We start from the raw sequence: 25,614 nt of genomic DNA on the forward strand, positions 1-25,614 counted from the left end.
TGGCAGCTCCACCTTCTAGATGCTCAGCCCCAAAGCCTTTGAGAGCCTCCTGGAGTCCTTCTTACCCTCACAACCCCCATCCAATCAGCAATTCTGTTGGCTCTCCTCTAAAATACACCTAGAATTTCACCGCATCTCACTGCCTTCTTCAGCATCACTCTAATCGACCACTATCAGCCTTGCCCTGTTAAAACCAAAGTTAGACCCTGACATTTTCCCAATTATGCTGTCTCGGGGTTCCCATATTAATTGTAATAACAGCCTCCAGTTGTTTATGACCGGTCTTCCATGATTCTCCTTCCCTGCTTTACTTCTCATACAACTTTCATGTCACTTTTTAACAATACATTGATTTACTTTTGGGTTTTATCTTTTTTTTTTTTTTATTGTAAACAAATGGGATACATGTTGTTTCTCTGTCTGTACATGGCGTAAAGGCATACCATTTGTGTAATCATAAATTTACATAGGGTAATGTTGTTTGATTCATTCTGCCATTTTTCCCTTCCCCCCCTCCCCTCCCACCCTTCCCCTCCATCTATACAGTCCTTCCTTCCTCCATTCCTGCCCCCCTCCCTAAACCCAACTCCAACCCCAACACTAACCCTTCCCACCCCCCATTATGTGTCATCATCCACTTATTAGCGATATCATTCTTCCTTTGGTTTTTTGAGATTGGCTTATCTCACTTAGCATGATATTCTCCAGTTTCATCCATTTGCCTGCAAATGCCATAATTTTATCGTTCTTTATGGCTGAGTAATATTCCATTGTATATATATACCACAGTTTCTTTATCCATTCATCAATTGAAGGACATCTAGGTTGGTTCCACAATCTGGCTATTGTGAACTGAGCAGCTATGAACATTGATGTGGCTGTATCTCTGTAATATGCTGATTTTAAGTCCTTTGGGTATAGGCCAAGGAGTGGAATAGCTGGGTCAAATGGTGTTTCCATTCCAAGTTTTCTAAGGAATCTCCACACTGCTTTCCAGAGTGGCTGCACTAATTTGCAGCCCGACCAGCAATGTAAGAGTGTACCTTTCTCCCCACATCCTCGCCAACACCTGTTGTTGGTTGTATTCTTGATAATTGCCATTCTAATTGGGGTGAGATGGAATCTTAGGGTGGTTTTGATTTGCATTTCTCTTATTACTAGAGATGATGAACATTTTCCCATATGTTTGTTGATTGCTTGTGTATCTTCTTCTGTGAAGTGTCTATTCATTTCCTCAGCCCATTTGTCAATTGGATTATTTACATTCTTGGTGTAGAGTTTTTTGAGTTCTTTATACATTCTGGAGATTAGCGCTCTATCTGAAGTATGATTGGCAAAGATTTTCTCCTACTCTGTAGGCTCTTTCTTTGCATTGCTGATAGTTTCCTTTGCTGAGAGAAAGCTTTTTAGTTTGAATCTATCCCAGTTATTAATTCTTGCTTTTATTTCTTGTGCTATGGGAGTCCTGTTGAGGAAGTCTGGTCCTAAGCCGACATGTTGAACCTCTGGACCTACTTTTTCTTCTATAAGATGCAAGGTCTCTGGTCTGATTCCGAGATCCTTAATCCATTTTGAGTTTAGTTTCGTGCATGGTGAGAGATATGGGTTTAGTTTCATTCTGTTGCATATGGATTTCCAATTCTCCCAGCACCATTTGTTGAAGAGGCTATCTTTTCTCCATTGCATATTTTTGGCCCCTTTGTCTAGTATGAGAAAATTGTATTTATTTGGGTTTGTGTCCGTGTCCTCTATTCTGTACCATTGATCTACCTGTCTATTTTGGTACCAATACCATGCCGTTTTTGTTACTATTGCTTTGTAGTAGAGTTGAAGATCTGGTATTGCGATACCCCCTGCTTCACTCTTTCTGCCAAGGATTGCTTTAGCTATTCTGTGTTTTTTATTCTTCCAGATGAATTTCATAATTGCTTGCTCTATTTCTGCGAGGTACATCATTGGGATTTTCATTGGAATTGCATTGAATCTGTATAGCACTTTTGGTAGTATGGCCATTTTGACAATATTAATTGGTTTTATCTTTTGTCTGTCTCCCTCATTCCTAGAATAGGAATTTCTGTCTCCCCCTCCCCCACAATCCCCACCACCACTAATATAGCCTCTGGCTAGAGCAGTATCAGGCTCCCAGTAAACTTTCAATGAATATATGTAGAATGAGCATATGAATGAAAGAGTAAAATAACATCCCTCAAAAATGCAGTATAGACTGTTAACTTTAACAGTCTTGGACATACTGACTCTACATGTGACATAATTCACGTAGGCATTTCCTGGTATCTCACTACAGCTTTCATTAAGCATGCTAATACTATTTTAGTTCACATTAAGATCTAGAGCATGCAACCCTAAAAGAGACACTAATCAGCCACAGGAAGACATAAAAAAGGAAATCAAACAAGTAGAACCTCTTTTTAAAAATAGCTGAGGTATTTAAATTTCATTGTTCTAAAACTGTCAGGGAGGTAGTTTTTTTGAGTAACTTATTTTTTCATACAGCTTAAAGATCCTTATCCCTTTAAAAACCAAAACAATTTCATCCGGAATGGAAATCATTATACAACATATACTCAATTTTCCTGTGCTTGCGGTAGCATTTTAAATAAATTTCATCTCTGAGAATTTAGCACAAGTACGCAGAACACCAGAGTAGTCCAGCTGAGTTGCCTTCAGGGTCTTCCAAAGAATAGCCAGAAGTCTCTCTTCATTAGTTGAAAACCCCCTTGCTTTGAATGCATATATATGTTTTGACAGGCTTTTCCCCCACTGACTGTTCAAATATCTGCTTTTATAAATATTTAATTCTTACTCCAACTCCCACAGAGAGGTTAATAAATGTAAATAAAATGACTTAAATGACCTCAATGGTCCTTCAGGGAGTAGAAGATAAAAATTCATCAAGATTGACTTAGTGAAATCATTTTCACTGTTCAGAGATCTCTTATCCTTAGATCTGTTTAATAAATAAGTATTGAAAGGCTACCAAGTGCCAATTAGGCACTTTTCCAGACACTGAAACCAAAGGGATACAAAGTTCCTGTATTGACTCAGTGATTCTTGCCCTGCATGAGCACATGGTAAAGGGATCAGCCCTGAGCTGACTCATGAGGTTCCCTCATTACCTGAAATACTTCAGAGATTAATTGCCAAGACATAAACATTGCTGCGTATGTAGCCAGGTTTCAGAGCAGACCACAGAAAGAGCATTTACGATACCACCCAATAAAGAAACAAGTAACTTCTGAAATGTAGCTAGTGCGCAGAAAAGGGCTAATTGTCAAAACTGGAGTCAAATACATTTTTACACAGAACATAAATTTCCTTGTGTGCTATGGATTGTGGTTCTAAAGTCAGTCTTTAAAATATAATTGAGATGACAAAGGAAAATGAGTTTAAATTATTTAAATTAGCATCCCCTACAAGACCATCTTCCTCACTATTTTAACCAATAACTGAACAATGATTCGCACATAGCAAGCTCACAGGAATATTGTTAAATGCATTAATTAATGTCAATCAAGTTCTTCGTGGTATACCAAGCACCTTGGGAATGAATGCTCTTCAAACAGCACAAAACTTGAGAATAAAGGATAACCAATTTACAATCAGTATCTTTGAATGAATGAATAGGGTCCTCTGCTGGGGTCAGTTTCATCTTGATCCTCACAATGACCTAAAGTCATCTAACCTTTGCCAGAGATGGCAATTATATTTGTTCTTAGACTGTTGATGATTAAAGTTATATTAGACCAATGGTCCTCAAGTGAAGTTTGTTTTGGCAATATCTGGAGATACTTTTGGTTATGGGTGATACAGGTCAGATATGCTATTAAATATTCTACAGTGCACAAAATAGTACCTCACAATAAAGAATTACCTAGCCCCAAATGTCAAAACTGCTGCTGTTGAGACACCCAGGGTTAGAGCAAGTCATTCCATTTGTTCAAGAGACAGATAGATCTTGAGTTCCAGTGGAACTTATAACCCTCAGTTTCCCCATTAGGAAAATACAATAATAGTATCCACTCTGTAAGGTTGTTGTGAGGAATTCATGATAATGTACGTAAGGTATCTGACATATAATAGATACAAAAATCTAGCTTGTCTTACTATTATGAGAGCACTTATTAATTGTCTGAGGTTGAGATTTCTGCTAATCCTCAGTGAGAAAAGTGAAGCAAGAGACATCACAATACTAGACTTTAAATTATACTACAGAGGAACAGTAACAAAAATAGCATGATATTGGAACCAAAACAGACATGAAGACCAATGGTACAGGATAGAAGACGCAGAGACAAACCCACATAAGTAGTTATCTCCTGCTAGACAAAGGTGCCATAAACATATACTGGAGAAAACATAGCCTCTTCAACAAATGGTGCTGGGAAAAATGGAAATCCACATGTAGCAAAAAGAAATTAAACTCCTATCTCTCATCCCACACAAAACTCAACTAAAAGTGGATTAAGGACCTAGGCATTAAATCAGAGTCCCTGTGCCTATGAGATGAAAAAATAGGCCCAAATCCCCATCATGTCATCTTAGGATCTAAATTTCTCAACAAGACTCCTAAAGCACAAAACGTAAAATCAAAAATCAATAAATGGGATGGTATCAAACTAAAAACTTCTTCACAGCAAAGGAAACAATCAACAAAGTGAAGAGAGAGCCTACAGAATGGTAGAAAACTTTTGCCACCTGCACCTCAGATAGAGCATTATTCTCCAGAATATATGAAGAACTCAAAAAACACCAAAAACACAAATAAGCCAATCAATAAATGGGTCAAGGAACTGAAAGGCACTTCACAAAAGCAATGCAAAGGGTTAACAAATATATTAGTAAATGTTCAACATCTCTAGCAATTAGAGAAATGCAAATCAAAACCACACTGAGATTTCATCTCACTCCAGACAGAATACAATTATCAAGATTACAAGTAATTATAAATGTTGATGAGAATGTGGAGTAAAAGGTACACTCATACATTGCTGATGGGACTGCATATTGGTGCAACCACTCTGGAAAGCAATATGGAGATACCTCAGGAAACTTAAAATGGAACTGACATTTGACCCACTTATGCCACTCCTCAGCATGTACCCAAAGGACTTTAAATCAATATACTATAGTGACATGGCCACATAATGTTTAAAGTAGCTCAGTTCACAATAGTTAAACTATGGAACCAATCTAGGTGCCCTTCAGTAAATGAATGGGCAAAGAAAATGTGGTATATATAAAACAAGGAATATTACTTAGCCTTAAAGAAGAATTAAATTATGGCATTTGCCAGTAAATGAATGGAACTGGAGGCTATCATGCTAAGTGAAATAAGCCAATCCCCAAAAAACAAAGGCTGAATGTTCTCTCTGATACGCGAATGCTGACTCACAGTAAATGGGTGAAGGAGGGAAGAATAGAAGTAATTTGGATTAGACAAAGGGGAAGGGAGATAGGTTGGGAATAGGAAAGACAGTAGAATAAATTGGACATTACTTTCCTATGTTCATATATGAATACATGACCAGTATAACTCCAAATAATGTATAACCATAAGAACGGAAGTTATACTCCATGTATATATAATCTGTCAAAATACATTCTACTGTCATATATAACTAAAATGAATAAATAAAAATTTTTTAAAAAAGATTTCTGCTAGGTAGGAAAAGCATTTTAAAATGAAAAAGCTCAGCAACTTAAACAGGCAAATCAGAATTTTAGGACTAGAGATATAAACTTGGTGTTTTGATTACTTGCCTTGCATGCATGAGGCCCTGGGGTTATAGCAATGACTAACAAAAAACAAAACAACAACAACAAAAAAAAAAACCTTAAAATTTAAAAAAAAAAGAAAAAGGAAAGAAAACTCAAAATTTTAAAAGTCAACCTTAAATATATAAATTTACATACAAGAAAAATGAGGTTCAGAGGAATTGGCTTGTTCAAGATTAAATAGCAAGGTAGTGTCAGCTCACATAAAATAGTTCACCTACCATCTCTACTATCATTTTATTACTTACGTATATATAGGTAGGCTTTTATTATTCCTAAACTATGTCATTATTTACAAATATGTCAGAAAGCACAGAAGTCAGTATGAATACAAGGTTTTATGCCTCCTAAAATCATATATGATAGTATGATTAGACTATAAAATAACTGAAAGTTATACACAACTATCTTAAAATCCTCAGTCTGTTCAAGCTCATTTGTGAAACTGCCTTATTGTTTCAGTATCATCATAAGTCCTATTACCATGACAATGGTCAGCTTTTTAAATTAATATCTTATAAAATCAATGTTAGAAATCATTCACTTCTGGCTTAAATAGTTACATGAAGAATATACTCTGGAAAAAAGCTTGAACAAACATCCAGAATTTGATGTAGTAAAAATAAATAGGAAAAAATAATTTTTAACTTCAATAGTAACCTAAGAAAAGTAATTAAGACAGAGTTAGAAATTTTTTGTTTCTAAATGTAGCATATATCTTGTTTATGCGTAACTATTGAAGGTCAGCATTCATATAATTTAGGGGGAAATCTAACCTTTCTTACCTTTCTAAAGCCATAAGGCAATATGTCTTTAAAATGTTCATCTTATTTACCCTGAATAGAAAGATGCTCAACTCAGAATTACAAAGGGACAAAACTCAAACATTCAGTGAAACTATTCAATTGTGATACATCTAAATGGAAATATAAGACAGCTGTTAAAAGGTGATGCTTAAGAGAATGTTTAATGAGTGAAAAAAATGTTTAAATCTTATAAAGATTTAAAGAATGATGTAGACCTGTATAAAAGTCTGATCTCAACTATGTACAACATGCAAACATGTAAAATTTAGAATAAAATATTTTAAAAACATTAACACTGTTTTTTAAGAGAGTATATCGATAGCCGATTTTTAAGTGTATTTTTAATGACTCTCCATATTTTATTTATATTTTTACCATCATCATATAAACTTACTTTAGATCTGAACAGTTTATTTTAATCAAGAATACTAAAGCTAATCAAAAGCTTGTTACTGTATAGAATCATGAAACCTATACTTGTGAAGAAAAGCATACACAGAGGTTAATGCATTGCTTTTGCATGTAAGATGTGGGAAGAAGAGGCAATCCTTTGACTTTTTGATGGTCAAGAACAACTTTACATGATACAAGACAAGCCTGCTGCAATACTGAAAATGTTCATGCTAAAGTCCACAAGGGGCATGTGTATGTACTAATAATCAGTATTATATCAGATTAATATTGAAGACAGTTCTATACTGAATTAGGCATAATTAGGCTTTCATAAAGGCAAATATGTGTGTTCCTTCCAAGAAGTCTTGAATGTAATTATAAATGTCATTAAACCAATTAAAGTATTCTTTTAGTCAAAAAGATAATCACTAAAAGATATCTCATAGATACAGCCCATTAAACTTTGATAGTTTATTTAAATGCCTAGATAGTTCTGGGACACAGTCTTATTCATGAAAATTAATTATAAAAATAGAATTTAAAGGATGTTCTGCCAAAGAGCTCAGATAATTATTTCAGAAAAACGTGTTTATGCTTATGTAGGACATACACAATTCTAGATATCAAAAAAATTGCGAAGTCTCATAAATAAGACTGTTTTACATTTTAAATATCACCTTGATTGCTCTTTACTTTAGATCAGTAAGGGTAGGACTTATGGGTCAGATTTTCAAATCGTAATTAAGAGTCTGTAATTTCAAAACTGCTGATTTCTAGTATCTTCATAATATGACCAATTTATAATATTCTGAAATGACCATATTCAAGATCACATGTACTGGTAAGGTAAAGAAAACAGGCAAACAAAATTTCCAGTAATATATATAGAACTTAATCCAATTTGATTAAATCCAAAGTATATTAAAAGAATATAGCCTATGTTGTATACAGATGCACTATGAAAATACTTTTATGATTGGATTTGAATTTTATTTATTTATTTATTTATTATTTTGGGGGAATTCTAGGGATTTAACCTAGGGGTGCTTTACCACTGAGCTATATCTCCAGTATTTTTAATTTTTTATTTTGAGAAGGGTCTCACTAAATTGCTTAGGGCCTTGATAAATTGCTGAGACTGACTTTAAACTTGTGATTCTCCTGTCTCAGACTCCTGAGTCCCTAGATTACAGGTGTGAGAAACTTAACCCTGCTCTCATTTTACATAGAGTTAATTAATCATTCCCATAAGGGAATATGGATCATTCCCTACCTCTATAAAGATGCACAGAACCTCTAAGAAAACTGGATTCCCCATGCACAATCTGAGAGTATTAAGACATGTTTGCCTCTTTTAATCACAGTCCAGAAATATACCCAAGATCAAAGGATGGGTGCAAACACATGGACCCCTCTTTTCTATTATGAAAAAAGTGTTTAATTTTACTTTTAAAGGAAATCCTTTGCCATAAAGCAAATAACATAAAGCTAGACAACACATCATTTTTTTGGGGGGTGGGGGATAACGAGGATTGAACTCAGGGACACTTGACCACTGAGCCACATCCCCAGTCTATTTTGTATTTTATTTAGAGACAGGGTCTCACTGAGTTCTTAGCACCTCGCTGTTGCTGAGGCTGGCTTTGAAGTTGAGACCCTCCTGTCTCAGCCTTTGCAGCTTCTGGGATTACAGGCGTGCACCACCACGCCCAGCCAACCCAAATCTTTAAGTATCGAACATTGCACTTTTGACTTCATTGTAACTTTTACTGTTTAAAATAACAGCTTTTGCAGCCAGCTCAGTGATAATACAGAGGTGTGAGAAACCAGTCCTTTTAAAGTGGGCCAGGCAGCTACCTACCTGTTAGGACCCAGTGAATACGCTGGCTTTCTCACCTGAGGATTCTGCCTGAAGTCTGTGTTCTCAACTTATCCCTAGTCCAGGGACCACACTTTGAAAATCATCAACCTAAGCAACTCAAAGCTACCCGGAAATGTCTGACTTTTAATTTATAAATATATTTCCCCATGAATTCATTATCATTCAACATTATTTTTATACAGCTAATCATTTCCTCCCGTCTATATATTACTGTTCAAGTAAACAATGAAACTACTTTTCTTATACTCAAGAAATAGGACAATTATTTTCTGTATGAGCAACCATAGAAATTTTTAAAAAGAAAAACAATAACATGTTTAAGAAATTGAAAAGAGATAGTAAATAGGAAAGTAGACTTACTTGTAGCTCAAAGGGAAAGAACTTAAGTCATTGAACTACTCTATGGACTTTAAAAACTAAAAGTTATATCAATAGACTAAATCAAATGTTTTCTAAATGTCTCTCACATATTACCCAGAGCTATAAATATGAATCATATAAACATCACAAAACTGAAATTTTGGTGTGTCTTTTCTTCAAGGTATATGTCATTGCTGGATAAGTGAAGAAGATAGGCATTATTCCATTTATTTTGTTTGAACTGTAGAAAGGATATTTCAATATAATGGATGAAAAATTTAATCTCTAAAACCTAAAAATTTTCTTTTGGAAATTATGGGGTGACTTTAAGTATGTTATAAATATTACATAGGTAAGTATTTTTCTCTACTGGCTAAAGATTATTTCATCACATGACTTAAAGTAATGGAAGTATAGATTATATATGCCAATCACTAAATTATTACAACATACATATTTAAATTTTCCTTTGGATCAGAACACTAAGTATGACTAGTATGTAAATACCAGTCATGGACAGGTCAAACTACTAATGGTATTTAAAAGAAGTTGATCATTTTCACTGGAATTATAAAATGGATTCATAGTAAATAGTCAATTTGTTCAATGCTACTCAGCTCTCCAAATACAATCATTTTGAATTAGTACTGATACTATAATGAACTGTTTTCAAAACCGCAACAAAGGCTGGGCTCAGTGGCACATGCCTCTAATTCCAGTGGCTCAGGAGGTTGAGGCAGGAGGATGGCAAGTTCAAAGACAGCCTCAGCGAAAGCAAGGCCCTAAGCAACTCATGAGACCCTATCTGTAAATAAAATACAAAATAGGGCTGGGGATGTGGTTCAGTGGTTGAGTGCCTGTGAGTTCAATCCCCAGTATCCCCCTGCCAAAAAAAAAAAAAAAAAAAAAAAACGGCAACAAATACATCTGTAGTTAGTGGAAAGAATACAAACTGTGCAAACAGATTCACAATAACTGGTCACTCACCATAAACCCTTAGCCTTTCTGAGCCTGTTTCCAAAATAGTAAAATGGAAATATCACCTAACTCACAAAGTTTTATACGAAGGTTTATTAAGGAATGTGCAGTGCCTGACACATGGAAAGTGCTCGGTGACTTCCTTCAACTAGTGTTTACTGTGCTTCCACCATATGAGGGGAATTGTTATAGATACCGGAAGTAAACCAGGGAACAAAGAAGATGAAAACTTCTATCTTTTAGAAGCAGTACGTGAATTTAGGGAAATAGAAAGTCCTACAAGAAGGCACAGTATGGAGTCAGGATGGAAAAGGAAAACAGGACAGCTTCCCACAAGAGAGAGCATTTAAGTGAACTTTGGAAAACACCCGAAATCCCTATAGAAAAGATTTGTAGATTTTTGAAAAAGTAATATTATGAAAAGGAAGGAGGCTAGAAACAGTTTGCTTAAGCAATTCTGAGTAGTTTCATAGGGCTGGAATTTCAAATATAAATTATGGACCAGTAGGAGATTACAGTGTGAATGTATGTTAGAACCAAACTGAAGTCTTCAACTGTTGAGATAAAGAATTTATATTTAGTTTGTAAGAAACAGGGAATCATTGAAGATATTTTGAGACTATAATGTGGATTTTTTTATCATTATTTATTATTTTTATTTTTGTACCAAGGATTGAACCCAGAGGTTAACCACTGAGCCACATTGCTGGCCCATTTTTTAAATTTTTTATTTGAGACAGGGTCTCACTAAGTTGCTTAGGCCTTTGCTAAGTCGCTACGGCTGGCTTTGAACTCATGATCCTCTTCCCTCAGCGTGAGCTGCCTTCTCAAGTTCCTCATGTGGTCCTGTACCTCCTCTGTCGGCGCCATTTCTGATCTCTGCCTTTTATCAACACTACATCATTCAGCCTACATACCCTATCCACTCCCTATCATCAACGCACCTATCCTGCCCATGACCCAAAATACAAAGCAGATAAAATAATATGTGACTTACTGGGCATTTGGGAGCATCATGCTCTCTCATGGCACTGCTCAAATGAAACGTGACAATTTGGGAGAAGAAAACTAGTCTGGGACAATTACTTTTTCAAAGTTCCCTTACCCCATGGGGAAGATTTCTAGTTTCCTCTTAGTCCTTGGTTTAGGGATCTTAAAAGTGTAACAAGGCTTCAGATTTAGGCACTTTTCTACCTGGGCAAGGTAGAAATGTTGATTTCTTAACTAAAGGATATCACAGGAAAGTTAAACTTCTCTGACAAAAACATCTGAGAACATTTTTTCTAGCAGTTTTCAGTGAAGAAAAGGAGGATAGCAGGGTACAGTGGCAGATGACTGTAACCCCAGTGACTAGGAAGGCTGAGGTAGGAGGATCTCAAAGTTGAGGCCAGCCTAGGCGACTTGGTCAGACCCTGTCTCAAAAAAATAAATAAATAAAAAGGGCTGGGAGTGTAGCTCAGTGGTATTGTGTACCTAGGTTCAATCCCTAGTACCCAAAGAAAAAAAGAGGGGAGGGTGTTATAATTATGATGTCTAACTATAACCTTCTATATATTTTATAGTCTAATTAAAGTAAATTAGAATGTTGTGAAATCGTGCTAAGTAATTATGAATACTATAAACTGAAGAAAAGAATTTCACAACATTCAGGATGGCTCATATTTGATTTTCACTTCCCCTCTCATAACCAAGGACAAGGAGATTAAAATTTTTTTAATTCACCTTACAGAAAGAAGTTGAAAACTTTGTTTTTCTAACAGAAATGTAGTTGTATTCATCTTCTTCAGAAAGGCCTTAAATTGAATAAGTAAATTTCAGGAAGATCAACTAAGAAGTATTTAATTAATGCCTATCAGCATCAGATCCCAGCAGATGTGATCAACAGGAAATGAAGGGGAAGTAAAGCTCCAGTTAGTCCAACACTCCTTATTATTCTAGAAGACAGCTGGGAACAGAAGAGCAAATGTGAGCAGAATCGAGCTTTTCCTGTGGCTTTCCCTCTAGTCCAAATGTTCTCACCAACAAATATAGTTCAGAAATAATACTTGACCTAAAATAACATATAGTGAGGGAGACTGAGGAAACTCTGCAAAAGGGGCTGGATGATACCATTTATGTACTATTCATTCCAGGACAGATTGTTTTATTAGGAGATTGGCTCCCCCCACCCCGTTAAGTAAAATATAGTCACTCTAAAAATTTTTAAAACTCTAGATTAATATCATGAGAAAAACAGAAATTACTTATACTCTCACTCCTCAAACAATAATACTATTAACATTTCATTTGTTCCTTTCCAATAAAATAGCTTCTGTGCATAGGTCGATTTTGTTTTTCCAAAACTACCATATCGTTTTGTAACTTTTTGTTTTTCATATTTCATTTTTCACATTCTCATATCAGAAACATTTTTCCATCTCATTGGATAGTCTTCCCAATAATCTCAAACATATGGGTTTGCTTTCCATGTCTGTTAATACAATGTGTGCAAATGTAGTGACATGATTATTACTATTCTGATATTCTTTGATGATTGGGAGGTTAACATCTCCCCTCCCTCAAACTTGAAAAATTCCAATTTATTCTCCTTTGTGAATTGCCTATTTATGTCTATTTTTCATTGAAGGCATTTTTACAGTGGTATTCATCTGTCTTTGTCTTAGTCCACTTGGGGTTGCTGTAACCAATTACTATAAACTGGGTGGCTTACAAAAAACAGAGACTTACCAACCCAGATGCCCTTCAACAGATGAATGGATAAAGAAACTGTGGTATATATACACAATGGAATATCATTCAGCCATAAAGAATACTAATATTGTGACATTTGCAGATAAATGGATGAAATTGGAGAATATCATGCTAAGTGAAATAAGCCAATCCCAAAAAACCAAAGGCCAAATGTTTTCCCTGATAAGTTGATGATGATATATAATGGGGGTCAAGGGGTGGGGGGTAAGAGAAAAATGGAGGAACTTTAGATTATGTAGAGGGAAACAAGAGTGAGGGGGGTATGAAAAATGGAATATGGAATAAGACAGACATCATTACCCTATGTACATGTATGATTACATGAATGGTATGACTCTACATTGTGCACAACCACAGACACAAAAAGATGTACCCCATTTGTATATAATGACTCAAGATGCGGTCTGTAAAAATAAAAAAAATAATATTAAAAAACCAGAGACTTGGGGCTGGGGATGTAGCTCAGTTGGTAGAGCGCTTGCCTCGAATGCACAAGGCCCTGGGTTCAATCCCCAGCACCGCAAAAAAAAAAAAAAAAAAAAAAACCAGAGACTTGTTTCTTATAGTTAAAGAGACTAGAAAGTCCAAGATCAAAGACAGAGGTGGGTCTGGTGAGGGCTCACTGTCTGCTACTTAGATGGCACCTTCTCTCTCTATTCTCCCATGAGGGAAGGGGCAAGGCAGCTTTCTAGGCCTTTTCATGAGGGTACTAATCCCATTCATAAGGCCTTCAGTCCCATAATCTAGACATCTTCCAAAGACCCCACCTCTTAAGATTATCAGATTAGTGATCGGGAATCAATAAATGAACTTGGGTGGGAGCATACACACTTTCCAAACCCCGGCAATATTATAAAAGCACTGCTTTTAATAATGTCTTTTTAAATGAGCATGCTGGCAGATAAATACAGAGCCTAGCCTTTACTTTTGATTTTGTTTATAGTATTTCAGAAGATACTTTTGAAAGTGGTATTTTTGTGATTATAAAAAGTAAGAGTTGCTGTAGAAGACTTGGGAATATCAGGAAAAATATATAAAAGAAAATGAAAGCTATAACTCTACCACCTAGAAATGTGCACGTGTGTGTGTGTGTGTGTGTATTTTAGTGTGTGATATATTAATGAATATACCCTTAATGCAAGAGGAACTATATGCAAACAGGAAAAATCTTATTCAGTGTTGTTCAATGTTTTAATTTATAACAATGTCTGATATTTAAGAGCTTAATAAATATTTATTGAGTAAATGAATCTTATATATATTTATTTCAAAGGCATACTTTATACATTCAAGATATGTGGTATTTGATCTTGCCACTCAATACATTGTAACATATTTCCAAGTCATAATTGTTTTTCAAAATTATTTTGGTATCTGCATTTTATCTATATAAGGAGATAAAACATTAATTTATTTAAATATTTTGCTATAGACTGTTTCTGATTTAGATAACACTGTAATGACATTTATAAATTTTCAAATGGAATTCACTTAATTTCCTTATAATATATTCCTAGACCCAAGGTCATTCAGTCAAAGTCTATGAGTAGTTACAGGGTTTAATACATATTACCATTTTATCACCTCATATAGTTGTATTAACATACCCTTCATTGAGCACCTTAAATGTAGATTCCAAGAAGGCCACAACTCTTACAAAATTAGTATCACTACTACTTCTTACTCTGAAAATCAATGAAAAGTATTGTTTCTATAGCTAAAGTCTTTTTTTCTGAAATGAAATAAACCCATCTAGAGAATAAGGTACCAATAATATTTTCAAGAAAATACAACAGTCCTCTGCTAAATGATAAGGAAAGCTGCTCAGCTGCTGTAAATATTAACCAGGTATGGCGATAGCACCCAGTATACGTATTATTGTTCCTGAAGTTAATAAATAAATTCTTCTTTTCTAAAGCACTGATAATCTCTTAAATTTATCTTCATCGATGTGTTTTGTTTTGAGAGTTCCCACATAATCCTGCTTATAGCATTTTTTCTTTGTCTTCATTAAAAAAAATTTCCAACTAAAGCAGGCAATAAGTAAAACAGCATGTGGACATTTCATAAATCTTAATTTAAAAAAAAACTGATTCTAAAAAGTACATTTGTTTAGCAAATGAATCATCTCTGTTCAATTATAAATTATAATCAAATTCTGAGCATTTCCCTCCATTTAACTGACAATATCAAAATAAACAATGTCCTATTTAATTGTTTAGTCAGTAAGTATGAAAAGTATTCATGTTTTGGTAAGCCAAGGTCAAACATTTCCCACATCCTGTTTCAAATTGTTTAAAGTCTCCATTTTTTTCATAAAATGTAACAAATGGTAACCGTTACAATGTTTTACTGAAATACTCTAAAGTTTGAATACTGTTAACTTGCTTTTCAACAATATAGTGTATGATCTCATCTTGATAAAAACAAACTATCTCAATGTAGAATTGCAAGGTACATTTATAATAAGAATAGAAAACAGTCTAGAAGAAGCTGTTATTACCTTTGGGGGTAGACTGAAGTGTGGGCTCACCCGGGTCACTAAATTAGCTATTCTGTTAACAATGATCATGGGTTACATCTTCACTCTTAACAAATCAACAAAGACTTAAAATTTTTAATGCTGGTACTCTACAGTAATTAAAATTTAAATTTGGCCTCACCTAATTTAAAGACTGGTACAGTAATACTGGTGGATAAGGAATCCCTACTTTTGTTGGTTCATCTTTCAAGGTTCATTAGAATGAGAGACTTGCCTAGAGACTATAGAATTGTTATTCTCCTTGCAAAGAACTTTTCTTATGAAAAGAAGCAAGAAGAAACTTTGGTTTTATTTAGATCACATTCTAAATACCTGAGCTAACAAGCCCTAATGAATAGGTGGTTTAAACATATTCTTTCCAAAGGCACATGGTCCCAAGTCACTACTACTTCTCCAGATTGTTGGAATTCACTACTCAACCCATACATCTCTGCTGTTTATAGTAAAATATAACAACATGTTCTATAATGTAAAATGAAGGGTGCCCTAGATAATAACAAAGTTCTTAAAAGTTAGTGTTAGCAGGGAAGAATGTGGTTTCAAAGCTATTTCTGAGCAAGTTCCAACGCAAACACCTTTTTCTTCCTAAGTAATCAATCCATGGCTTATTTATTGTACTAAATTACCAACACTTTTCCTCTTCAACACCTTTTGGGGCAAACAGCCAAAACTACTTTAAAGATCTGGATTTCACAAAGAATGACAAGTGTGTGTGCGCGCATGTGAACTGGTACGTCTGCATAATTTACCTTTTTACAAACCCCAGGTCTCAAAATAGATCAAATAATTTCCCTATAGAAATCAAGTAACTGAAAATGGTGCAATCGCTTCTCCATTTTTAAGTCCAGAACTCTAGTTTTGAGCCATGTCACCAAACCTAAATATGATTGGATGGGGGAAGGGATGGAAAGAGGAGGGAGGAGAAAGAGAGAGGAGACTTGGAGAAAGGCAGACAGAGAGCAGTGAGGCAGAAGGCTGGGCAACAGAGAGGTTTGCTCTTTCACTCTTACCAGTTTCTTCCCGGGCACACATCACAGCATAACGATCAATGAATTCCAGGGTGCGAGAAAAGAACAAGTACAGATCCGAAGAGTAAAGGCGAGTTATGCCTCCAAGCCAACCGTTTGCCTTGGGGCACCGGGTTAGGGGCAACCTCTCAGCGTCAGAGCAGCAGCCCGAACCCGGGCAGAGCCCACGATCAATTCCTCCCTCTCCCCCTCCTCCTCTTCTCTGCCCCAGACTCCGGAGCAGCCCGAGCTTCCGTGCACCGCCAATTGCTCGCCGCCCCGCCCCACGTGACGTCGCGGGGGCGGAGCCTGGCAGCTCCAGCTGTTGGACAGAGCTGCGGGTCTCCCTAGGCATATTTCCCAGTGACCCAGAGCTGCTACAGTCCCACCTCTGACTTTCACCTTGCAGTACAGATTGCCCGTAGTTGAAGGTTTCGTTGTTCTTGTTTTACAATTCGGTTGAACAATTCAGTCATTTACCAAGACTTGAAACACTCAACTATTGTTTTTTTGGGTGGGAAAAAAATTCAATCTAAAAAATTAATATTTCAGTTTCATAGCTAGAAAAAAGAAAAAAGAAAAAGACCACAGTTCTGATTTTGCCTTTTTTTTTTTTTTTTCACTCCCTACCCTTCTGTTTCTTTACTCAGGATATGGTAACTTTATCATACACCTGACAGGGTCTGTTGACTAAAACTCATCACTTTAAAAAAATGTTTAACTCCTAAAAAATTTTCAGTAATCTGTCTGGTCTTTCAAAACTTCTGATGAACTCAATGCTTTGGGAAGAGGAAAGACCATTTAGAGAAAGCAGAGCTTTCAGAAAAATTCAGAACAAAACCTAATACTCACTGGCTGCCAATTGTTTTACCCCACTGAAACAAATATGAAAAATGAGACAGAAACCTCCACGAATCTCCTATCTTGTGCCTCTATTTTCCATTCTCTCAAATGTTTAGCAAGTGTGAAGAACGGATCATGCATATGCTTGGCCACTAGTGAAGCTATCACCAGGACAGACACAGAAGCGGGTTGGGAGGTTTGAAAACTCTCCCAGAACAAGAGAGGCCAAACAAGTTTTTGTACCCACCTAGAAGGTACTTCAGCCAAATGAGGAGGAACGAGATCTGGGTGTGGTATCCTGTGATGCCTGATTAAGGTAGCCTCCCTCTGCAAGGAAGGTCAAATTGCTAGAGTTTAGTCAACTCTGGAATAATTCTAGCCACACTGTCACTTATATGGTCTGTGAAAGTTCTGGTCCTAGTAGCAACCATGTGACTGTCCTCAATGGAAATTAAGATGAAACAAAATTCCTATCTGCTAGGCAATCTTCCACGGCACACTTAAAACTTCTAAAGGGCCTTCTTAAGCTCCCCCAATCAGCAGGGATGTAACCTCTTGAAAGGCCTTTCTGGGAAGGTGCATACCAGGGCAAATCAGGCATGTAGCTGGCATTAGCATCCTGTTTGGATTGCTTCAATCAGTGATTCTAAGTAGTTACACATCAGAGTCAACTGGGGAGTCTGATGCCAAAGCCCCACCCAGACCAATTAAACTGGAATCTTCAGGGGTGGGGCTCTGGCAACTTCTGTCTTTCTCTCTCTCTCTCTCTCTCTTTTTAAGTTCCCTTTTTGTCTCTAATGTGTGGCAAAAGTTGAAAATCACTGTATAAGATACAAATTAGTGTCTTAGAGGAAAATCCACATGATAATTAAGTTAAAAAATACAGTAACTGAATAACATGGAACAGTTTATAATAAAAATTACCCCTATATATTATTTATATATTTTTATTTTTAATATGAATATAGAAAATATTCATATTTTCTATAAATATTGTGTAGCAAGATACACATCAAAATTGTGTCACTAAGCTGGGTGTGGTGGTGCACACCTATAATACCAGAAGCTCTGGAGGCTGAGGCAGGAGGATTTCAAGTTCAAAGCTAGCCTCAGCAACTTAGCCAGGCACTGATAAAAAATCAAAAGGGCTGGGGAGGTGACTCATTAGGTAAGTGCCTCTGGGTTTAATCCCTGAAGCCAAAAAAAAAAAAAAAAAAAAAATTGTTCACCAAGAGGAGAAGAATAGATGAGTGAGACAAGGTTATTAGCTTTTTACATGTATCTGTTTCATCTGAAAAAACAAAAGCAGTATATATTTCTTCTGTAATTCAAATATGCCTAATATAGCTAATCAAAAATTTAAAATTAATACTTACAAATGTCATAAAGATGGTTGGAAATAATCACTGCTAAAGTGGGTTTTCAGTTGGCTGTTGTTTTTTCATGTTTTGTTTGTTTTGTCGTTTTGTTGGCAAATGCTCCTCTAACATCCAGATTTTTCTCCTGAGTTAATTCCATTTTGTAAAAAGAGAAAATCCTCAATTTGAGGCACTATTTAAATATGTTAATGCATATAGTCATCTCTAAGTTAAAATACATTTACTTTCTTGTAATTTCATAAATTTATTAAACTTTTATGTATTCCTCATGAAGTTTTAAAAACTAATATTCAAAAGTATAAAATATGGATATTCTTCTTCAGCTGGGAAATTATTTAGATTCTTGTTATGGTTTGGATATGAGACACCCCCCTCCCCAAAGAAAACCCTCCTGTTAATGCAGCAATATTCAGTGGTGAAATAATTAGATTGTGAGAGCTATAAACTGCTCAGTCCATCCCTAGTTTGAATGGACTGACTGGGTGGTAACTCTACTCGGGTGTAGCTTAATTGAAGAGAGGTGGCTTACTAGGGACTTGTCCTTGAAGGATACATCTTCGCTGTGGCCCTTTCTCTTCATGCTCTCTCTGCTTCCTGACCCTTCCGTGAGCTGAGCTGTTTTCCTCTGCTGGGTTCCCATTAGGCCCAGAGCAATGGAGTTGGCCATTTGTGAACTGAAACCTCTGAAACTGTGAGCCCCAAATAAACTTCCTCCTTCAAGTTGTCACATGTTTTGGTCACAGTGATGCCAAAGGCTGACTAAAACATCTCTCAATACTATTTAATAGCTTCATGATTAATTGCCAGTGGGAAAGAAATGGCCTAGTAATCAAGTGCTTTGATTAGACTTGGTTTTAAATCTTAGTTTTACTAATTTTAGATATATGATCACTAAACTCCACAGGGAAGATGGATCCAATAATATCAACTTCAACATAATTAATCTCATGAAATCAGGTAGCTGAAGTGCTTATCACTGCATAAAACACAAAACAGGTACTTAATAAGTGATAGTCATCAATTCACTGATTCCTATACTCTCTTTCTTAAACATACTCAAGGATAGGATAGCAACAGCAGATTCAGAATTATCAGAAAACATTTTTATAAAGCTGTAAACATGGTTCTTCTTATTGTCAATGATTCTTCTTATCCTGTTTCACGTGAAAAAGAAATATTTTCATTCTTTCAGTCCACTGTTTTAAAATATGAATAGGTAGATCGATATGAGGTTTTTAGGTTGACTTCAAAATATTTCACATATAGTATTATCTAAATTGTCACATTTTGCAGTAGCTGAGTTTTCATGATTTGTAATCAACCACTTTCTCTCTGTACTCATTAACAAGGCATGGCTCAAGCGCAGGTTAGGAAATTTCCCATTATCAGTTTTCTGACTAACTTTGGGAAAGAGAGAGAGAGAGAGAGAGAAGGAGGGAGAGGGAGGGAAAGAGAGAGAGAGAGAGAAACACTGACCAAGTTACCGAGATCCCTGGCAATTAAATTTGTTCTTTAGAGATGAGCCCTGATTTTAATAACATGATCATAGTATCTTCTCTCTTTTTTTAAATTTAATATTTGCTGAGTGCTGATGAACTATTTCTATTGTCGGGTCTGGATGTAAGTAGTTTATTGCTTCATTTAATCTTCTTCTGAATTCAACGAGGTCATTCTTCATTTAGGGATGAGAAATTCAGATGAGCATGGTAACACATGCCTGTAATTCCAACAATTTGTGAGGCCAAAGCAGGAGGATCACAAGGTTGAAGCCAGTCTCAGCAATTTAACAAGGCCCTCAGCAACTTAGCAAGACTCTGTTTCAAAATAAAAAATAAAAAGAACTGAGGAATGTAACTCAGTGGTAGAGTGCCCATGGGCTCAATACCCAATACCACAAAAAAATTATATAATAAAATAAAATAAGAGAGAGACAAAGAGAGAAACCATATGACCCTGAGAGTCTAGCAGAAAGTCTGAGCAGCACCTGAGGAGAGATAACAGGGCCTCATGGGCCTTGATTGGAACCAATATCAATATCAATAGTTGCAGAACAAACCAGAATTATCCATAAGTACCACCTGGACCCATACCAAGGGTGTGGAGACCACCACAGAGATCACCAATTCCAACCAATCTGTCCTCCCTTACCCTGGGGTGACTTATATTTCTTTGCTACTAGAGACTGGGGAATCAGATTTGAGCTTGCCTCCTATCGCCTGCCCATTAACTTCTTGATCCAGTTTGTAATATGAAGAAAAATACCGTCAAAAGAAAAATAGCAGAATTCCTTACATGGAACAATGACCCTTTGGTCTTAAAAAGATAGTTTGTCAGTATCTTACTTAGAGACAGGTCCCAGAGCTTTTCTCTGAATAGGTATAGTTGAAACAATGAAGTACACATGTCTCTGGGTGATATATATGTCTCCTACTGGTCATAGAAGGCGGGAGTTTGGAGGATTTGGAATGGTGAGAAGATGGGAGAGAGAAAATGGGAGCATTTCATAGAAAAGGAATTGAACAATCTGAGTAATTCTGTGTCTGGCTTCTGTGAGCATTTTTACATGAGGTTTTGTTTTGTCTTGGTACCAAGGATTGAATCTAAGGGCACTTAACCACTGAGCTGTGTTCACAGTCTGTTTATATATATATATATATTTTTTTTTTGATATTTTAATTTTTTTAAATTTTGTATGCCATTCCCTATGTTGTATGCCTAGAGAATGACATACAACCTTGAGCCAGAAGTAGAATAAGACTATTGAAAATTCCTTGAACAGCTATGGAAGTGACTTCAAGGAAATGATGTCTAATATTCACTTCTAAGCTGATTCCTTTTCTTTGGTACTATATTTTCCACCAATCGGAACTGCCCAAATAATAGGCCATGGGTACACTGCAAGATAACAATCTTTTAGCTTCCAGGATAGCTGGGTGTTTGGAGTTCGTCAATAAACAATGAAGCCATGGAGCTAATGAAGAAATCCATGTTCCAGGTTCCCAATGCATACAGCAAGTAGAAGCTTGTAGGAAACAACACACAAGTGAGGAGGCTGGGCCAGGACAGCTCCAGGCATGGTCCCAATTCTCTATTTCATGTATCTTGAATAACTATCTCCATTTATAACTGGATTATGTGGATTTTCAGTGGAGCCTGAGCCACTTGCAGGGACTCCTCTTTAACACATAAGTTCTGCAAGTTAGAACTTGACATGAAAAATCAAATGGAACTCAAAATCTATTCACATTATTATGAGGAATTTCAGTGTTACATCACTCAGTAAGATTGGTTGAACCATATGTAACTGCCAATATTCAACCAGTTGTGACATGTGAAAATGAAAAATTTACAAGGATCAAAGAATAAAAGCACTGTTAGAAACAAAATACAATGTTGACTATTAAAAATGCTATAAGGTTGTAAAAATTATCTGTAAGTTCAGTGAACATAGTTTCTCATGGTTGGTAATTTTCCAAGAATTTGAAGAAATCATTAATAAGTATTTATCCAAAATTGTATGGAGCTATTTAAAGCATAAAACCTCAGGTAAGCCAGGCTCTGTAGTGCACAGCTGTAATACCAGCGACTCGGGAGGCTGAGGCAAGAGACTCACAAATTCAAAGCTAGCCTCAGCAATTTAGTGAGGCCTTCGGCAACTTAGTGAGATCTTGCCTTAAAATTAAAAAAAAAAAAAAAAATTAAAAGACAGGTTGAGGATATGACTCAGTGGTTAAACAATCCTGGGGTCTATTCCTGAACTTCATGTAAAAATGCTCAAAGAAAGAAACCAGACACTGAACTATTCATAGGTTCGATTCCTTTTCTATGAAATGCTCAGAATAGGTACATCCACAGGGATAGAAAGTAGAATAGTCTTGCCAAGGGTTAGGGGCAAAGGAGAAAGGAAAGTTACTACTGAGCAGAATAGGGTTTCTAACATGATGAAAATATTTTGAATTTAAACCAGTTATAAGGGGTTTGTACTTCAAAGGGGTGAATTTTATGGTACATGATTTATAGCTCAGTAAAAAATTATATGAGAAAAAATTTCACTAAAGAGTAAAAAGATTCTCAATAATATTTTTAAATCTTCAATAAAAATTTTGAAGTGTTTTTATAAGTAAGTCTTATATAAATTCAAAGTTTAATATTTTCCCCAATACTTTGAATTTTAAAAATTATTATTATTCTTTTATATAAAGAAAATGCAATGAAATTTTATACCGAGTCCAGTATATATCAGTTAGTTTACCTCAGTGGACTGTACAAGTATTGCATTTTCTGACTGCCAAGAGATGAAAACCTCTAAAATTTTCTGTGCTGTGTTATCCTCCAGGGAGTAGTAAGTCTGCTGTGCCCCCGGCCTCTATTAACAGGGTTTGGGGGAAGTGGAGAGGGAAGTGAATAGAAAAAAGATGGCTAACTCAGAGGCACTGTAACCAGCTGGGATCATAAGTTAGGGAACACAAATTCAGGAGAAGAGGGGATCAGCCCCTTTATTTGGTATTCTTGCCAACAAGAGGGTGTTCTTAATTTTTTTTTTTTCAATTCTAAGGATTTAAGTGAAGAATTTGAGGCCCTTATAAAGCACTAGAAAAAGTTAGAGCAAGGTGAATTAAGTCTTTGGTTTCAAACCCATCTGCACCCAGAACTACCTATAACTCTATTCATCTATTCAGTTATCCATTTGAAAATATATGCACCGTGTATGTGGCCAGTACCAGTCCAGGTTCATGAAATACAGGAGTAAACAAAGCAAACCTATTTCCCTCAATGGAAGAATATAAAATATTTAGGAGATCAGATGGCAATAAGTATCATGGAGAAAACCACAGGGAAGGAAGGGGGAGAATGTCCGTGTAGGGGAGAGTGATGGTTTTTGACCTTTGGAAGCTGCTATCAAGAAAGTGACATTTGAGCAATGATCTGAAGCAGGTGAGTGAACAAACAATAAAAGTACCTGAGGTGGAACATTTCAGGCAAAGTCCCTGAAGTCAAGTATGTTGGAGGGACAGCAAAGCACCAGTGTGTCCAGGGTTCTGCTAGTGGAGCAGTGATGTGGTAGTAGTGGAAAGTAGGAGGAGACATCAGAAATGTGAAATATTGGGAGACTTTGAAGTTCTGTGTGAGGACTTGGGATGTTACCCTGAGTAAATTGGAAGTGCCTAGGTATGTTTGGAGTGGAGGACTGTTATAGTTTCATCTATATTTTAACAGGATCCCTATAGCTTTTTTTGTTGATAAGTCATCTGTGAAGCACAATGATTAATGCAGGGAGACCAAGCAAGAGAAGATTTTAGCCAGGCATCATGGTGCAGGCCTATAATACCAGTTGCTTGGGAGACTGAGACAGGAGGATCTCGAGTTCCCAGCCAGCTTCAGCCAAAGCAAGGTGCTAAGCAACTCAGCGAGACCCTGTCTCTAAATAAAATACAAAATAAGGCTGAGGATGTGACTCAGTGGTTGAGTGTCTCTGAGTTCAATCTCTGGTACAAAAAAAAAGAGAGGTGATTTTTACAATCCAGACGACAGATGAGTTGGCCTAGGCCAGAATGGTAACTGTGAAGGTGGTGGTCAGTTTCTGGATATGATGATAAGGCTCATAGGGTTGTTCATTCATTGTTGTGTGAATGTTAGGAGAAAAAGAATAATCAAGGTTAATAAAATTGCTTAGTCATTTTGGTTTTCACTTATTTCCAGAATAATTTGTTGCTATCATTACTTAGATCCGACCCTGATAAGGAGGAAGATGAATATGTATGTGTCAGGGTGCTAAGTTTCCATTTTGTACCTGGTAACCTGGTATCAGGGTGCTAAGTTTCCATTTTGTATCTCAGTACCTGGTAATACACCTCTTGGAATTAAATTACAGTTATGAAGCATAATATTCACTGAAAGATAAGTCTACTAGGACATTATCAGCCCCTAATAGTGAGGCAGCTAAAAGGCCATTGCATAGCTATACAGTTTCCGTTGCTTACCTCCCTTCCAGATACTTTAGTAAACACATTTCAAGAAGTTCCTAAGCTTCAATTGAGTTTCCTTAGCTAAATCTCATAAGAATATCAAAATAAGAAATAATGATTTTAGAATTCAAAGTGAAGTTCACAGAACTGCCATGCTTTGCCCCATAGCTTCCATCAACCTTCTAATGTAGGAGGTAGAAAAATCCAAGTTCTGACACTCTAACAATCACAGCCTCATATCCTTCTGTAAGTATTCTATCATTAGTCCTTTGAAAATTTTATTGGCCTACCAATCCAGCCTTTGGTTAGGAAGTTCAAGGACACATTCAACATATATGGATATATGGAAATAAGACATTGTGGATTTCAGGTATATTGAGTATTTTTAAAATTTAGATGATCAAGAATATAACCAAATCCCAAGTCACTGACAAATGCTTATATGCGCCAATATCAGAAAGCATATAGGGAAATGAGGAACAGCAAAGTAATCTGACTTTTAGCAGGAAAAAAAAATAACAAAAATTCAGCTAAACCTCTTGCTTTCTGATAAGTCTGAAGCTTGGAGAGCTTAGTGTGGATTTCCTATCCTCTAACTCAAGCTCTTGTGTTAATCATAGAAAATAATGTCACTTTGTAAATGACAAAATGGACATTAATTTCATGTTGAGCCTGTTTCCCTGTAAGAAGTTTCCTTTTATGGTGCCTGAGACTAATTACAATCCAGGAGGATGTCCAAGCCTCATAATTCTTGTCTACTTATCTCTAATTTGGAACATCTCCCTCTCTGGGGGCCCTAGGCATTCAATCTCCTATTCTCACTTTTTCTCAGCTGGCAGGAAAGTATGCAGGGGCTTCACATATTTATTCAACAAATATTGACAGTCTGCTAGGTGCTAGGGAACAAAATG

The 25,614-nt window shown here is 36.1% G+C and overlaps 1 protein-coding gene and 1 non-coding gene across 2 annotated transcripts in view; one reads left to right on the plus strand and one right to left on the minus strand.

Annotated features, from left to right (window-relative positions):
• The window catches only part of Atp10d (ATPase phospholipid transporting 10D (putative)), a 111,338-nt gene extending 94,574 nt beyond the window's left edge, over nt 1–16,764 (minus strand). The window contains exon 1 of the mRNA XM_047567034.1: nt 16,519–16,764. The gene's annotated coding sequence lies outside the window, so the exon portion shown is untranslated. The remainder of the gene's footprint in view (nt 1–16,518) is intronic.
• On the plus strand, nt 13,417–13,490 carry Trnas-cga (transfer RNA serine (anticodon CGA)). Its single transcript has one exon. It is a non-coding gene; the product is annotated as a tRNA-Ser (tRNA).
• Nucleotides 16,765–25,614: the final 8,850 nt, after the last annotated feature.

Source organism: Sciurus carolinensis, chromosome 10, assembly GCF_902686445.1.
Source record: "Sciurus carolinensis chromosome 10, mSciCar1.2, whole genome shotgun sequence".
Lineage (NCBI taxonomy): Eukaryota > Metazoa > Chordata > Mammalia > Rodentia > Sciuridae > Sciurus > Sciurus carolinensis.